This window comes from Panthera onca, chromosome A3 (assembly GCF_046562875.1).
Source record: "Panthera onca isolate mPanOnc1 chromosome A3, mPanOnc1 haplotype 2, whole genome shotgun sequence".
NCBI lineage: Eukaryota > Metazoa > Chordata > Mammalia > Carnivora > Felidae > Panthera > Panthera onca.
Window position 1 is genome coordinate 17,311,286 of NC_138341.1, and position 16,588 is coordinate 17,327,873.

At 38.9% G+C, this 16,588-nt stretch overlaps 1 pseudogene; it reads left to right on the forward strand.

The window, feature by feature from the left end:
* Positions 1–543: 543 nt before the first annotated feature.
* LOC132671726 (E3 ubiquitin-protein ligase Mdm2 pseudogene) overlaps positions 544–16,588 on the forward strand; it is a 101,930-nt pseudogene continuing 85,885 nt past the window's right edge.

Sequence of the window (16,588 nt, forward strand, 5' to 3'; positions counted from 1 at the left end):
AATCTGAATCTATCCTCTTATAGTTCAAGATGGTAGCCTTACCTGAGGTATATCTATGTTAGAATGGCCATAGCACAGTTCACATGGGATCCTGTCTTGGCTGTGAGGGTTTACAATTCAATACTGAAGACTAAGATGATCATGGAACCATATAAGAATGAGTCAAAAAAGTTGGTGAGTTCCTGTGGCCTCTCAGAAGGCAAATGTAGACTAGGGGCAAAGGGTGAGGACTCCCTGGGAACACAAGTAGGAAGTAGAATAGGTGACAAGGCAGTGGAGATGAGGGACAAAGCCAAAGCCTACTTGTTTTCTCATTCAGACACACCAGGTAGACCTATAAATGTAAGAATAATGCTCACGTCTAGTTCAAATGTAAATTCTCTGATGCCAGAAATTCTCCAATCAAAGCTTCTTTCATTTATAAATCCATTTCAACCTTTCCATGGGATACTGATTGTGCTAAGATTCAGGAAAAGATTGTTTCATTTAATTCTCATTTTATTGATGAAGAAATTCAGGATTGGAAAGCTGTAGTAACTCTCGATGGCTACTCAGCTAGCACATGATGTAGGTGGATCCAAGAATACTCCAGTCATTCTGGATCTTCGTCCCTGGAATGCTTGTATGTTTTTTTTTTTCTCTTATACTAAATTAGTTTTCTTTTCTTTCTTTCTTTTTTTTTTCTTGCTTGATCTCAAGTCTACTTGCTGGTCAAAAATAAACTCCCTTATGTGAGAAGGGAGCACTGGGGAGGGAGTCAGTGGGAATGGAAACAACCATGTTGCCCCCATGCCCTTCATAACTATTTCAGGGACTTGTGGGGGGAAATTAGCCACTGAAAATAAATCTGCTTCTGCAGCTAGAAAATTACTGAGGGAAAAAGTGCTTTAAAAATCTAGTATCGGGGCGCCTGGGTGGCGCAGTCGGTTAAGCGTCCGACTTCAGCCAGGTCACGATCTCGCGGTCCGTGAGTTCGAGCCCCGCGTCAGGCTCTGGGCTGATGGCTCGGAGCCTGGAGCCTGTTTCCGATTCTGTGTCTCCCTCTCTCTCTCCCCCTCCCCCGTTCATGCTCTGTCTCTCTCTGTCCCAAAAATAAAAAAAATAAAAAACGTTGAAAAAAAAAATTTAAAAAAAAAAAAAATCTAGTATCTAATAGCATCAGAGCATTCTATTACTGGGAGAAAGGGAAACTGTTTGCAGCCCAAAGCGTTAGGACAGCAATAACTACACCAGGTTCTAGAGTCATACATGTTTTAAAACACGTCAGAAGTACCAGGCAGCACTCTAACCTGACTTGCTAAAACACACAGTAACGTATGTAGTGGGAGGGGGAACTCATCTTAAGTTCTGGGAGGCTATAACTGTAGCAGCAGCACCGTTGTAAAGAATTACCTGTTGTCATCTCTCCTGTTAAGATGGGGATGCATTAGATATTTCGATTCCAGTCTCCACCAAAAAGTGGGTAGTGGGAGGTGTGTGGTAAATAACACCGCTTCACAAATCCCCTCAGATCTGCACACAGCTTTGGAAGTTCTTGCAGCACAGGTCTGCACTCCCACCCAGGATAAATCACTGCAAAGTGCCATGTCCCCAACAGGGGGCTGTTAATTAGTTTTAAAGGCTCCTGCAGTTCCTCTAGTGCCTCAAGGAAGTATACAAACTCAACAATATACAAAAATACCTTTTTTTTTATGGTCAGCGCAGGCTGAGATTTTATGAGCTTCCCGTGGTTGTATGAAAGTTAAGCTATATGCAAATGTACAAAGGGAAGGTTGTTAAAATTGACTGGGATAAATGCCTTGTTTATCTTGCACTTGGAATGCAGCAGAACTCCATTTAATTGGAAGGGAAAGGAGGTGAAACAGGATGTGCATTAGGCTTCAAGTCCTAGGGCAAGACAGAACATCTCTGCACCTCCAGATTTATTCCACCTTGTACCCACCCCAGTTTTGGTGCTCCCTGTTGTATTCCCAGAGAGCACAATTTTATCATAGTATACTAGGGATAGTCAGAGAATTTCAGCATCATAGAGCTGATATGGAGCTTAAAGAAAGGGTATCTTCTCTTTCCCTTCATATTACCCATAAAGAAAATGAGATCCACAAGAGCTGGCTTAAAAAGAGTCATGACAGCCCTCATTGCTGCAGAGTAGAGTCAATGAAGACCCTAGATATGATTGTTTACCAAGGTCAAAACATTGTGGATTTGATTCCCAATTGAACAAATATTTATTATTAATCTACTAAAGACAAGGGACTGTATTCTGAACAACCTTAGCTCTCAAAGAACCTATTTACAAACTTTTCTTCTTGCTATGATAAAATGCTGTCTCAAGGAGACATATAGCCTTTAGTCATATAGACTTTCTTCTCTTCCACATGTCAATAAGACAACATCTAACATTCCCCAGAGGGCGGGGCATTACTACTGCATAGCTAATGTATGGTGAGTGCTTGCTACATACTCAGTACCAGAGTAAGAACTATATAATTCTTCCCTGCCCACCCCTCCAAAAAAAAATCCAAATACAGTAGGTACCATGATTACCTGTCCTACTTTATGAAAAATGTACCTAAAGCATAGATAGTTTAACTGTCTGGTAAATAAATGGTAGAAGAATACAAAGAACCCTTATTTTCTGATTCTAGAGTCTGAATTTCAAATATCCAAACAATACCACCTTCCATAATAATTTAAGCACCTGTGTATTGACTAAAGAGCGTTTTTGTTTGTTTGTTTTTTTGTTATTTTGTTTTTATATGAGAGTCCTTAAATCTGTAGCAGGACCACTACTTGGTCAGAGAAAGCAGTTCTGATTCCTTGAAAGAACAGAATTCCAGAATCTTAAAAATATATATAAAAAAGAGATATGTGAATAAATATATAAATGTATTAAAACAGCTAAATGTAGACAACTAAATGCCAAAACAAAGGCTAAGATTAGCTTTTGGGCCAATAGATGAGATAAAACAATAGTTGATATATACTCACATCTGCTCTTACCTGATTTAAAGTCACCCTGACCACAGTCTTCTTTCTCCTTGGTCAATTCTCCTAAAGATCTGCATTCTCCTAATGCTCATCCATTGTCCACAAAGCCTCAAAACCTACTCTTTTTCATATTTATGGTTATGGAGTTTACCTCAGGGAATATCAGACAACTTAGAGAACTCAATGCTTTCAGGTAACATAAAAACATAATTCCAAATGTCTCTAATTACCAAAAAGTTTTCCTTTATATTTCTTTCCAACAGTGATGTGGATGGCCATTTCCCTACTATGTTTTCCTAATCTACCTGTATATTACTACTGATTCATCAGTCTTACCAGATATTTTTCTGTTATTTTTAAAAGAAAATGGAGACAAGACATACAGTTACCTAATGAAATTTTTAAAATATTAAACATCTGAGAGGGTATTAGTATTTTGACCTCATGTACACAGTATATTCTTTTAAAAATTTTCAGATGATTATTAGGATTATTAAGTCAAATCAAAGGGCAGAAAGGTGGATTCTTTGGGGGATAAGCTGGAGTGCTATGAGCAGAGTGAGCAGATGGGCATCAGGTGAACTGATTCCCCAGGAAATGAGGAAAACTACAAACAAATGGGGAAAAGTTGGGTATCTAGGAGAAGGAGATAGCAACATTGACCATTTGGATAACCAAATTATACCACATCACCAAGATGCATGTCGCATAGACACATAAATGCCATACAACTTAAGGTATTATTTTAAAGAATAAGTATATACTGTCCTAAAATCATATGTAATTAAACATGTCACTGACCTCTGTGGTGACTTTAGAGTAGCGGACTCTCTTAGCTGAAAAACAAAAGAAGATTAAAAATCTCAACTCAGAAATATATTTTAAATATATGATAAACAAATAAATAATGCCATTAATAAGTAATGTGCCCCTGAAAATAAGTAAGGAAAGCACTAACATAATAAGAGACAAATGCACTAGGAACAGGAACAAGTGTTTTAAAAATAAGAAATATAACATGGCTAATAAACATGTGAGAGGATGTTTAACATCTCTAAAAAATAAGAAAGAAAAGCATATAAAAAATGGGTATTCTATTTGCTATCAAATTGTTTCAAGGTTGGTAATGGTGCAATGAGGCAGGCTTTTTCAAATGCTTCTATTAGGAGAATAAAATAACAGTGTTCCTTGTAAATCAGTTTGGTTCCGCATTTCACGATCGTTAAACATACTTCTGCTGTTTTACCAAATGATTCCATTTCTCAGAATCTATCTTAAAGGAAAAAAATCATTTCAATGTACAAAAAGATGGTCACACCATTTATAATAGCAAAATGAAAATGGAAACACTCTGCATGTCCAATAAAGAGGTGTGGTCACTCTATTTCAGAATATTCATGTAAAGAAATATAGCAGATCTGTTCCCAAAGAATAGTCTAAAGATTTTATATAGTCAATTATCAAAAAAAATAGGAAAAAAGATTATAAAAACACATTACCAGTGACTTGTAGTCAAAGAAAGAAGGAAACTTGTTTTTTAAAAAAGTAGTTAATAAACATACTTTGGACAATTTAGTTATCATGCCACAAACTTTTTTTTTTGTAATGCAAAGGAAATACAGAACTGTAAAGACTTGACAAACGTAAAGCAATCTTTTCTGTGAGAACAGGATACCCGTTTAGACTTGACTAAAATTTTGCATCTAGTTATGTGTAGACAATAATATATACCTATAACCACTAATAATTAGACTGTGAACCTTCTGTCTGGAACAAGGACTATGTGCCATTCAGATCACTGAAAAAGACAAGTTGGATAGGCAGGAAGCGTGGCCAGATGATTGAATTGTGGCCCCTACCTCAGACTGCGCAGCCAAACTAGGGTCACAAGGAGCCACACAACTCAAATGGTGCATTTGTATGAAGGAGAAAAAGCCACCTGTTCCTCCAGACTCTTTATTGCCATCTTCCAGAAAACACCCTTTGGTTGTAACTACACAAGTAAATGGCGCCCCCAGAGTTGCAATGTACAACCATTGTAACTTTACGTGCCAGCCTTGAGCCATGTTACAGGATGACAGAGTGATTACTAAGAAGATCAGACGGCACTTAGAGGATGGGTCTAGAAGAGACAGATGTGGGCAGGCAGTGAGGAAGGAGAAGCTACCTCCCCCTCCCAACCTGCACTTCCCTGCTCCCCTTAGTGATATAGGAGAAATCCATTCCTAGAAGAGCAGGAATATGATCATGTGTGACCATCCTATGGAGCGGCCTGTGGTGAGAGACCATGAGGGATGCCCCGTGACGGGGCATGAGGGAAATGAGGGGACTCTCAGTTCATCATTCAGAAATGTGCAGTTAGAATAAAGCAAAATTCCAGTCTATAAAATTAGGGAGAAAATTCCTCCCTTGTAAGTTTGTTGTTAGGTTCAATGTTCATGCATTTGTCCATGCATACACATATATCACTTAGATGATAAATGCTTAAAAATAATAATAATTATATTAAAAACAGCTTTATTCCAGTAACATTTTAGCAAATTCTAGAGAAACTCCTACTGGCAGTTTTAAATATCCCTCCTGCTCTGTTAGAAGTCATGTAGATAAAACTCCCACTGCATTGATAACCAGTTCCACCATTACTAGCTACAGAGTAAATCTCTCAAGTTCTCTGGACCTCCATTTCTTCATCTGTCAAGTAGAAATGAGTATAAACATAGTAATGCTGTCCCTTCCCAGTAAGATCCTACCTACAGAATGAGTCTGCACAGTGTAAAGATCAACATATATGTAAAGGATAGTGGTGTTTGCAGGTGCATGCAGGTCTCATGTTTCTTCTTAACATCCCCTGTTTGTTTTTATTAGCAGTAAACACCTCAGAAAAATGTAAAAGGAGCTTGCATGCTTTATTTTCAAACAAAAATTGTACTTAGGAAACTATTCTACTTTCTTCCCTTTTCCAGGAGGAAGAAGAACCCCAACAAGAGAGCAGAAAGCAGCAGACAAGTCCCGGAATTCTTGGGAGCTGGGAGAAAGTAATGACAAAGGGGGAATGAAAAAACTGTCCACAGTTCAAAATCTGAAGGAGATTCTATTCCTTTAACAGTATCCAGCTGTACCATGGGAGCCATTTCCTGGTGACTCCTGAGAAGCTTCATTGAACTTGGTAAATATAGCCTTGGAGCTGACTGAGGACATTCCCTAGCTAAGTATTTCAGTTTTAACCAAGAGGAATGGAAAGGAGAAGGAGGAGGAGGAGAAGGAGAAGGAGGAGGAGGAGGAGGAGAAGGAGAAGGAGGAGGAGGAGAAGGAGAAGGAGGAGGAGAAGGAGAAGGAGGAGGAGAAGGAGAAGGAGGAGGAGGAGAAGGAGAAGGAGGAGGAGGAGGAGGAGAAGGAGAAGGAGGAGGAGGAGAAGGAGAAGGAGGAGGAGGAGGAGGAGGAGGAGGAGGAGGAGGAGAAGGAGAAGGAGAAGGAGGAGGAGGAGAAGGAGAAGGAGGAGGAGGAGAAGGAGGAGGAGGAGAAGGAGGAGGAGGAGGAGAAGGAGGAGGAGGAGGAGAAGGAGGAGAAGGAGGAGGAGGAGGAGGAGGAGGAGAAGGAGGGAGGAGGGAGGAGGGAGGAGGGAGGGGGAGGAGGGAGAGGAGGAGGAGGAGGAGGAGGAGAAGGAGGAGGAGGAGGAGGAGGAGAAGGAGGAGGAGGAGGAGAAGGAGGAGAAGGAGGAGAAGGAGGAGGAGGGGGAGGGGGGGAGAGGGCGAAAGAGAGGAGAGAGAGAGAGAGAGAGAGAGAGAGAGAGAGAGAGAAACCATTCCTAAGCACATTGTTTGGACAGATAGATACTGTGTCGATTATGTCATGATTTCTGTATGGATCCATGAGTTCCTGCATTTTAATTAAGACTGTAGTTTTTCGGGGCGCCTGGGTGGCTCAGTCAGTTAAGCGTCTGGCTTCAGCTCAGGTCATGATCTCGCGGTCTGTGGGTTCCAGCCCCGCATCAGGCTCTGTACTGACAGCTCAGAGCCTGGAGCCTGTTTCAGATTCTATGTCTCCGTCTTCCTCTGACCCTCCTCTGTTCATGCTCTCTCTCTGTCTCAAAAATAAATAAATGTTAAAAAAAATTTTTAAAAAAGACTACTTTTCTGTGTAACACCAAGTGAATGTGACTAGGATTCATCACTCATCTGCCTCTTACTTTAATAAAAATGCCAAAGTCTTGAAATCAGAGTGAAAGCATGTGGAAGTACTGGTTTTGCAAGTAAAAAGTTAGAAGAAAGTCAGCCAATGTTAGCAACTTCATTTTCTAGAGGATCTTTGGGATGTTGGCACTCCTTTCCCTTACTCTATTTTATGGATTCAGAAATCAAAGGGTGCCAGATTAAAAAAAAAGTTTATTTGGTCTGGATATTCACCTGTTAGCACAGATTCCATCTAAAAAAAGTATGTGCACAGATTCTTCCTCTTCTTCCTATGCTTATTTTTGATGTAAATGACTAGCTAACATTGAGCCTCATTAACTCTAAAATATGTGAACCTTGTCTTTTTTTTCTGTTTTCAACATTCAAAAAAGTGTTTCATAAATCATAAAAAAATTATTTCTAGTAAGACTAACCTTGCAGCATGAAGCTGATTTGGAGGCACAGACATCCACATTCCATCATTCCATACATTAACAATAAACATAAAGGCAAATGTTATTGCACTTTTTCATTATATATGAAGGAAGCATTTTCTAATTCCAAAGTTTAGTACAGTATAATAATATCACTCAGGTATTAATTTCTTTCTTTTCAAAGTTTTCTTAACTCTGCTTTTCCTAGAGATCCTCAAGAAATTTACAGGAGTACTTATTTCTTAATGAGAGTTGCAGGTGGCATAATTTTTCTGTATCATGAAGGGAAGACTATGCCAATGTGGGACTTGGATGCCCCATATGAGTTGGTGGTTCAGAGGTCAGGAAAATTGGGGAAGGAAGTAATTGCAGAATCTGGAAGATGCTAAGACTGCTCTATCATCTAAACTGGTCAACACTTGGTCTTCCTTAATTTAGGCCTCCCCCATCCCCATACCAAGTCACACACCAATTCATATGACCTCCGAAAGTCAAGCTCTGATGTTGTAGTCCTTTTTCTAAATCTTTGGGGACCAGCATTGGCTACCTACTATCATTTCCTCAAGCCTGTATTATTTGAACTAACGTTTAATGCCTTTCATCACTTTTCCTCTTCCAACCTACATCCTTCCCAATTATTCTTCAATATGAACCCTCACCATGAACTACTTAGAGTTTCCACTGATTTCAAATGGGAGACAGTTCCCTACTTTAAATTCCAGAAAGTCATGCACAGAGTAGCAATTCACAAGGGGAGAAAGATGCCAAAGCACAGGTATTAAATTAGATTATACATTGTCTAAAGAGAACCTTTAATTTTTAGTGGCTTTAGCCACTAATCTAAAATATAATTTCATACTTGATACTTTACAATTGTGAATTCCATGGTGTGCACCTAAGCATGTTTCAGGGGGAGTTTGAAGAGCATTGCCATGTTCTACTTTCAGCTGCTGAATGACTGAAACACCAACAAATTACTGAGCACTTGCAATGTCTCAAACTCTTAGCTAAGCCTTGTATTGAATATTCATTGTGAGTCAGTGAGATAAGGCAACAATTATTCTCATTTTACAGATGAGAAAGCTCAGTACCAATGAGGTTAAGTGACCTACCCAAGGACAAACAACCAGTAAATGAATCAAGATTCCAATTTAGATTTGCCTTTGTCGAGGTGGGATTCCTGGAGGAGGTGGTCTGAATTTCAGTTTGAATGAAAGCCTACTGATCACTCAGACTTCTGAAAATTTGGTTATTTACTAGCATGCTACCCTTGTCACCTATAAATTATAGATGTAGATTGTAACTCAGTTAATTTCAACACTCCAGCACAAACCCATCCTTCTCTCCTTCTTAGCTGGAAACACCGGCAAACTTCATGAAGTCGGGGAATAAGACTATGCTACTAATCATTTATATCTTAGGTCCAGCACAGTATCTGGCACATAGGCAGAGATCAAGGACTCTTAAGTGAATAAAGAAAAGCAAGTCCTAGGATCAGGTTTGCACTAATGTTTCTGGGGATCCTAAAGAAGTGGACAAGCCAACTCATCCAAGGGCACCAAGCAAGTCAAGCAAGACTTTTCTGGATACTTATGTATGCAGCCTCAAACCAGGTGCTAAGTCTGTATTAAGATAAGTCTAGAGGAGGCAGATGTTAGGTATCTGTCCTCAAAATTCAGAATCTGATCTGGTTCCATCTTCAAAAGCATTTCTTATATGTTATACCAAGCCACCAATGATGTAAATAGAACATTCAGGTTTCTTGCAGAAATGTTACTCCACTATTCTTCATGCAATAATGCAGCACTCTGTAACAAGCTTTATAATGAGGCTATGAATTAAAGTGATGCATGGTTTTTCTGAGGTACAATATGCATCACAACAGCCTGTATTAACAATTTAAAACCATATAATGTGCTTTATAAGCTAATAAAGCACCTGCCTCTAAATGATTTATCAAATATGAATAATGCATCCAGAAATAACTCACAGGAACAGGCCAGCCACCCTCCCCTCCTTTGCTCACTGACTTTCTCCACAGATGATACTGAGGACACATAGGAACTGAGTTACTGGGTTAGAGCCATCAGCCTCCTGTTCTGCTAGGAAGACTGCCTGATTTCTCTCCTAGAGCCTCCCTGCCTATTCTATTTCCAGTGTTCCAGCCTCCTTCTCTGCCTATCCCCATACTTACCTCTGTCTCTACCCCTTTCCCTCTAGAGTTCTCCCATTTTGGGTCTTCCTCATTCCTTCATTCATTCTGCTTCATTCAAGGGAGTCAAGGGACTATCCTAGGAAGTTGTCATGTAGGAACAGTTACGTATAGATTATGCAGTCAGTAAATTAAGTACTCAGAAGGGAGAATTCTGAGGGCTCATAGCCCAGAAGAACAGTTATACATGCTTTCTAGGCTTCTAAGGTACATTAAACTTCCCAAACCCTAAATACTAGCTAGATCATGCTCAAAATTTTGTCTTTTGAATACCACATTTATGAACTCCAATTTGTGATTACCTGAAGTCTCAAAGCATGGTGGATCCCTATCTGAACATTTTTTGGGGGGAAACCTGATTTCAGAAATAAATATACATGTATACAAAACCAAAAACACAGAGGAAATATTTTCAAGAGAATATTACTTCTACCTAACAATGAGAACAAGCTAGCTCTTTGGGAACCCACTAGACAGCCTACACAAATTAAGCAAAATACATTTCCAATAGTCACAAGCACTTGATAGTAGAACAAAAGACCCATGACTGCTATAATCCCTAATAGAGAAGCACAAAGAGAACAAACTCGCCATAGGCTGGGATACTAAAGAAAAATACAAATTTCTACAAATTTGTGAAATATATGTGGGGGCTGGCAAGACAGATTAGAATTCTAAGGAGCCCTAGCCATAGACTAAGCCTGCATCCACACAAAAACTCATTCCAGTACCAAATGAAAAGGGGTAATGTGCCAAAGACCTATTAGCAAAGCTGAGAGAAATCACTTTTCCACAAGAATACTGTAGCTGTCTTCTGAAAGTTAGAATGAGGCAGTAAAGAGATCTCTATAGGCACAGGAAACAGGAGGTGGATAGGAAGTAGATAACAAAGAGAATTTTTCAGCAACCCAAAAACTTAGAGCTAGTCTGTAAAGTACAGGGAGATCTCCTAGCATTCAGAAAGCTGGACACTTGTCTATAAAGCATAAAAAAGATCTCTGGAATATCTCTAGTGTTCATACCCCAAGTCCTTCCAAAGGAAAACTCCTGATATGGCCCACACAATTTTGAAATTAGAGATAATCTAAATCAATTAAACCTACAGTCATGCCCAGACCCAAGTCATCAAAAAGTTAAATTCACTCAAGCTTTCTTCTCCAATATTAGCTTATCAGAAGAAGTGGAATGCCCTCTTTTAGAGTCAGACATCATTTATCTCAATTTCTACTATTCTTCTACACAAAATGACTACTAGCATTCAATAAAAAATTTCAAGGCATATGATGAAGAAAGTGAATGCACCTCATACTCAGAGAGAAAACATTCAAGAAATGGCCTAGATGGAATTAACAGACAGGGAACTAAAATAATTACGCTGGGTTTTCCACTTCTGGTTATGGTGAAATGATTTTTACCAGACTATCTCTCCTGCCGTAACAGCTATAAAACTGGGTCTAGTCGCTACATGTTATTCAGGGAGTGGAAAATAGGTAGTACAAGACTAAACCTATGAGAAGAGGAACTCATGAGCTGAGCTCCTTGATCACCTGCTTGGGGAAAATATCCCTACTTGGGCAAAAATTGATGCAGATCTAGTAGAGTAAGACGGTCCTATTGAAATTAAGAAGAAATCAGAATTTGAAGCTGCTGAAATGTATCAAATCTGTGGATTGGAATATTGGGGAATGGAGGCTGTGAAGAGAAGGGGTTCAGAATTGTCCACAAGTCTGTGGTTGATGACTGGTTATATGTGATCAGGAAGAGACCAACCAAGACTTCCTGAGAGCAGCCACTATGAGGTTGAGACCTGAACAGAGATACTAGGGGTTGATCACTATTGAGGGAAAAGAATGCTGAGGGATGTTGAAGTACTTGCTGAGCCAGTAGGGAGAGTTCTCATCAACAAATTCTTTTTTTTTTATTATATGAAATTTATTGTCAAATTAGTTTCCATACAACACCCAGTGCTCATCCCAAAAGATGCCCTCTTCAATGCCCATCACCTCCCCTCCCCTCTCTCCCACCCCCATCAATCCTCAGTTTGTTCTCAGTTTTTAAGAGTCTCTTATGCTTTGGCTCTCTCCCACTCTAGCCTCCTTTTTTTTTTTTCCTTCCCCTCCCCCATGGGTTTCTGTTAAGTTTCTCAGGATCCACATAAGAGTGAAAACATATGGTATCTGTCTTCTCTGTATGGCTTATTTCACTTAGCATCACACTCTCCAGTTCCATCCATGTTGCTACAAAGGGCCATATTTCATTCTTTCTCATTGCCACGTAGTACTCCATTGTGTATATAAACCACAATTTCTTTATCCATTCATCAGTTGATGGACATTTGGGCTTTTTCCACAATTTGGCTATTGTTGAGAGTGCTGCTATAAACATTGGGGTACAAGTGCCCCTATGCATCAGTATTCCTGTATCCCTTGGGTAAATTCCTAGCAGTGCTACTGCTGGGTCATAGGGTAGGTCTATTTTTAATTTTTTGAGGAACCTCCACACTGTTTTCCAAGTGGCTGCACCAGTTTGCATTCCCACCAACAGTGCAAGATGGTTCCCATTTCTCCACATCCTCGCCAGCATTTATAGTCTCCTGATTTGTTCATTTTGGCCACTCTGATTGACATAAGGTGATATCTGAGTGTGGTTTTGATTTGTATTTCCCTGATGAGGAGCGACGTTGAGGATCTTTTCATGTGCCTGTTGGCCATCCGGATGTCTTCTTTAGAGAAGTGTCTATTTATGTTTTCTGATCATTTCTTCACTGGATTATTTGTTTTTTGGGTGTGGACTTTGGTGAGCTCTTCATAGATTTAGGATACTAGCCCTTTGTCTGATATGTCATTTTCAAATATCTTTTCCCATTCCGTTGGTTGCCTTTCAGTTTTGTTGATTGTTTCCTTTGCTGTGCAGAAGCTTTTTATCTTCATGAGGTCCCAATAGTTCATTTTTGCTTTTAATTCCCTTGCCTTTTGGGATGTGTCAAGTAAGAAATTGCTGTGGCTGAGGTCAGAGAGGTCTTTTCCTGCTTTCTCCTCTAGTGTTTTGATGGTTTCCTGTCTCACATTCAAGTCCTTTATCCATTTTGAGTTAACATTTGTGAATGGTGTAAGAAAGTGGTCTAGTTTCATTCTTCTTCATGTTACTGTCCAGTTCTCCCAGCACCATTTGTTAAAGAGACTGTCTTTTTTCCATTGGATATTCTTTCCCGCTTTGTCAAAGATTAGTTGGCCATACTTTTGTGGGTCTAGTTCTGGGGTTTCTATTCTATTCCATTGGTCTATGTGTCTTTTTATGCCAATACCATGCTGTCTTGATGATGACAGCTTTGTAGTAGAGGCTAAAGTCTGGGATTGTGGTGCTTCCTGCTTTGGTCTCCTTCAAAATTACTTTGGCTATTCAGGGCCTTTTGTGGTTCCATATGAATTTTAGGATTGCTTGTTCTAGCTTCGAGAAGAATGCTGGTGCAATTTTTATTGGGATTGCATTGAATGTGTAGATAGCTTTGGGGAGTATTGACATTTTAACAATATTTATTCTTCCAACCCATGAGCACGGAATGTTTTCCCATTTCTTTATATCTTCTTCAATTTTCTTCATAAGCTTTCTATAGTTTTCAGCATACAGATCTTGTACATCTTTGGTTAGATTTATTCCTAGGTATTTTATGCTTCTTGGTGCAATTGTGAATGGGATCAGTTTCTTTATTTGTCTTTCTGTTGCTTCATTATTAGTGTATAAGAATGCAACTAATTTCTGTACATTGATTTTGTATCCTGCAACTTTGCTGAATTCATGTATCAGTTCTAGCAGACTTTTGGTGGAGTCTATTGGATTTTTCATGTATAATATCATGTCCTCTGCAAAAAGTGAAAGCTTGACTTCATCTTTGCCAATTTTGATGCCTTTGATTTCCTTTTGTTGTCTGATTGCTGATGCTAGCACTTCCAACACTATGTTAAATAACAGCGGTGAGAGTGGACATCCATCGTGTTCCTGATCTCAGGGGGAAAGCTCTCAGTTTTTCCCCATTGATGATGATATTAGCTGTGGGCTTTTCATAAATGGCTTTTATGATGTTTAAGTATGTTCCTTCTACCCCGACTTTCTCGAGGGTTTTTATTAAGAATGGATGCTGAATTTTGTCAAATGCTTTTTCTGCATTGATTGACAGGATCCTATGGTTCTTATCTTTTCTTTTATTAATGTGATGTATCACAGTGATTGATTTGTGAATGTTGAACCAGCCCTGCATCCCAGGAATGAATCCCACTTGATCATGGTGAATAATTCTTTTTATATGCTGTTGAATTTGATTTGCTAGTATCTTATTGAGAATTTTTGCATCCATATTCATCAGGGATATTGGCCTGTAGTTCTCATTTTGCTGGGTCTCTGTCTGGTTTAGGAATCAAAGTAATGCTGCCTTCATAGAATGAGTCTGGAATTTTTCCTTCCCTTTCTGTTTTTTGGAATAGCTTGAGAAGGATAGGTATTATCTCTGCCTAAATGTCCTGTAGAATTCCCCAGGGAAGCCATCTGGTCTTGGACTCTTATTTGTTGGGAGATTTTTGATGACTGATTCAATTTCTTCGCTGGTTATGGGTCTGTTCAAGCTTTCCATTTCCTCCTGTTTGAGTTTTGGAAGTGTGTGGGTGCTTAGGAATTTGTCCATTTCTTCCAGGTTGTCCAGTTTGTTGGAATATAATTTTTCATAGTATTCCCTGATAATTGCTTGTATTTCTGAGGGATTGGTTGTCATAATTCCATTTTCATTCATGATTTTATCTATTTGGGTCATCTCCCTTTCCCTTTTGAGAAGCCTGGCTAGAGGTTTATCAATTTTGTTTATTTTTTCAGAAAAACCAACTCTTCGTTTCATTGATCTGCTCTACAGTTTTTTTAGATTCTATATTGTTTATTTCTGCTCTGATCTTTATTATTTCTCTTCTTCTGCTGGATTTAGGCTGTCTTTGCTGTTCTGCTTCTATTTCCTTTAGGTTTGCTGTTAGATTTTGTATTTGAGATTTTTCTTATTTCTTGGGATAGGCCTGGATTGCAATATATTTTCCTCTCAGGACTGCCTTTGCTGCATCCCAAAGCGTTTGGGTTGTTGTAATTTCATTTTCGTTTGTTTCCATATATTTTTTAATTTCTTCTCTAATTGCCTGGCTGACCCATTCATTCTTTAGTAGGGTGTTCTTTAACCTCCATGCTTTTGGAGGTTTTCCAGACTTTTTCCTGTGGTTGATTTCAAGCTTCATAGCATTGTGGTCTGAAAGTGTGCATGGTATGATCTCAATTCTTATATACTTATCTCATCAACAAATTCTTAACAGCCATAGCAGTCAGCTAAAATAACAGAAAGGCTACTCCTTATGAGTAAAGTCACCAATTAGAGTAAGACTTGCCGTATACCCTATGTGAAGAATATTAAAACCAGGAAAACACAAAGAAACAAAAACAAACCCCCAAACCAATAAACAAAAGAACACTAAAACCAAAAGTTAACAAGCCCCCCAGGGGGGAAAAAAGACCCCCAGGGGAAATGGAATTTGAAGGTTATCTCATCAAATTTGAGAGGCTTGGGAAATACTATGAGCATTCCACAGATCTACATCAACAAATCAAAGACAAGCCTATTTGTTTAAGGTAATCAACCTTTCCTGGCACTCACATCTGAAACTAGAACACATTGTGCAGTCATGTTTCTATACACCAAAAATAAACAGTCCCAAAAGGAAATTAAGAAATTAATTCTATGTACAATAGATCTAAAAGTATAAAATACATGGGAGTAAATTTAACTAAACAGGAAAAAACTTGCATGTGGAAAATTATAAAATGTTTTAAAAAATAGATGAAAGACTACCTAAAATAATTGGAAGACATCTCATATTCATGCAATGGAAGACTCGGTAATGTTAAGATTTCAATACTATCCAAGGTGATTAACAGATTCAATGCAAATAATATCAAAATTCCAATGGCCTTTTTTTTTGAAGAAATGGAAAAGATGATCTTCAAATTCATACAGAGTTAAAGGGGTCTTAAATAGCTAAATTAATAATGAAAAGAACAAAGCTGGCTAACTCATACTTCCTCATTCTAAAACCTACTAGAAAGCAACAGTTGTGAAACAAAAAACAGTGTGGTTCTGACATAAGGATTGAAAGAGAGAAAAAATGCAATAGAATTTAGAGTCTGTAAGTATGCCAATATACCTACTACCAAATGGTTTTCAATGAGGGTCTCTTCAACAGATGGTACTGGGACAACTGAATAACCATATATAAAAGAGAGAAGTCGGATCCTAGCTCATACCATATATACAAGTAGTTCTAAATGGATCATAACCTAATTTGATGGACTAAAATCATGAAGCCACTGGAAGATAATAGAGATAAATCTTCATGACCTTAGATTTGGCAATCAGTTGTGTGTGTGTGTGTGTGTGTGTGTGTGTACACACACACACACACACACACACACATACACACACATGCATAAGAGAAAAAACTGATAAATAAGACTTCATCAAAATTAAAAATGTTGGGGATGCCTGGGTGGGTCATTGGGTAGGGTGTCCAACTTCAGCTTAGGTCATGATCTCACTGTTCATGGGCTCAAGCCCCACATCGGGCTCTGTGCTGACAGCTCAGAGCCTGGAGCCCGCTTCAAATTTCTCTGTCTTCTCTCTCTCTGCCCCTCCCTGCTTTTGTGCTTGCTTGCCCTCTCTCTCTCTCTCTCTCTCTCCCTTCCTCACCCTCTCTCTCTCAAAA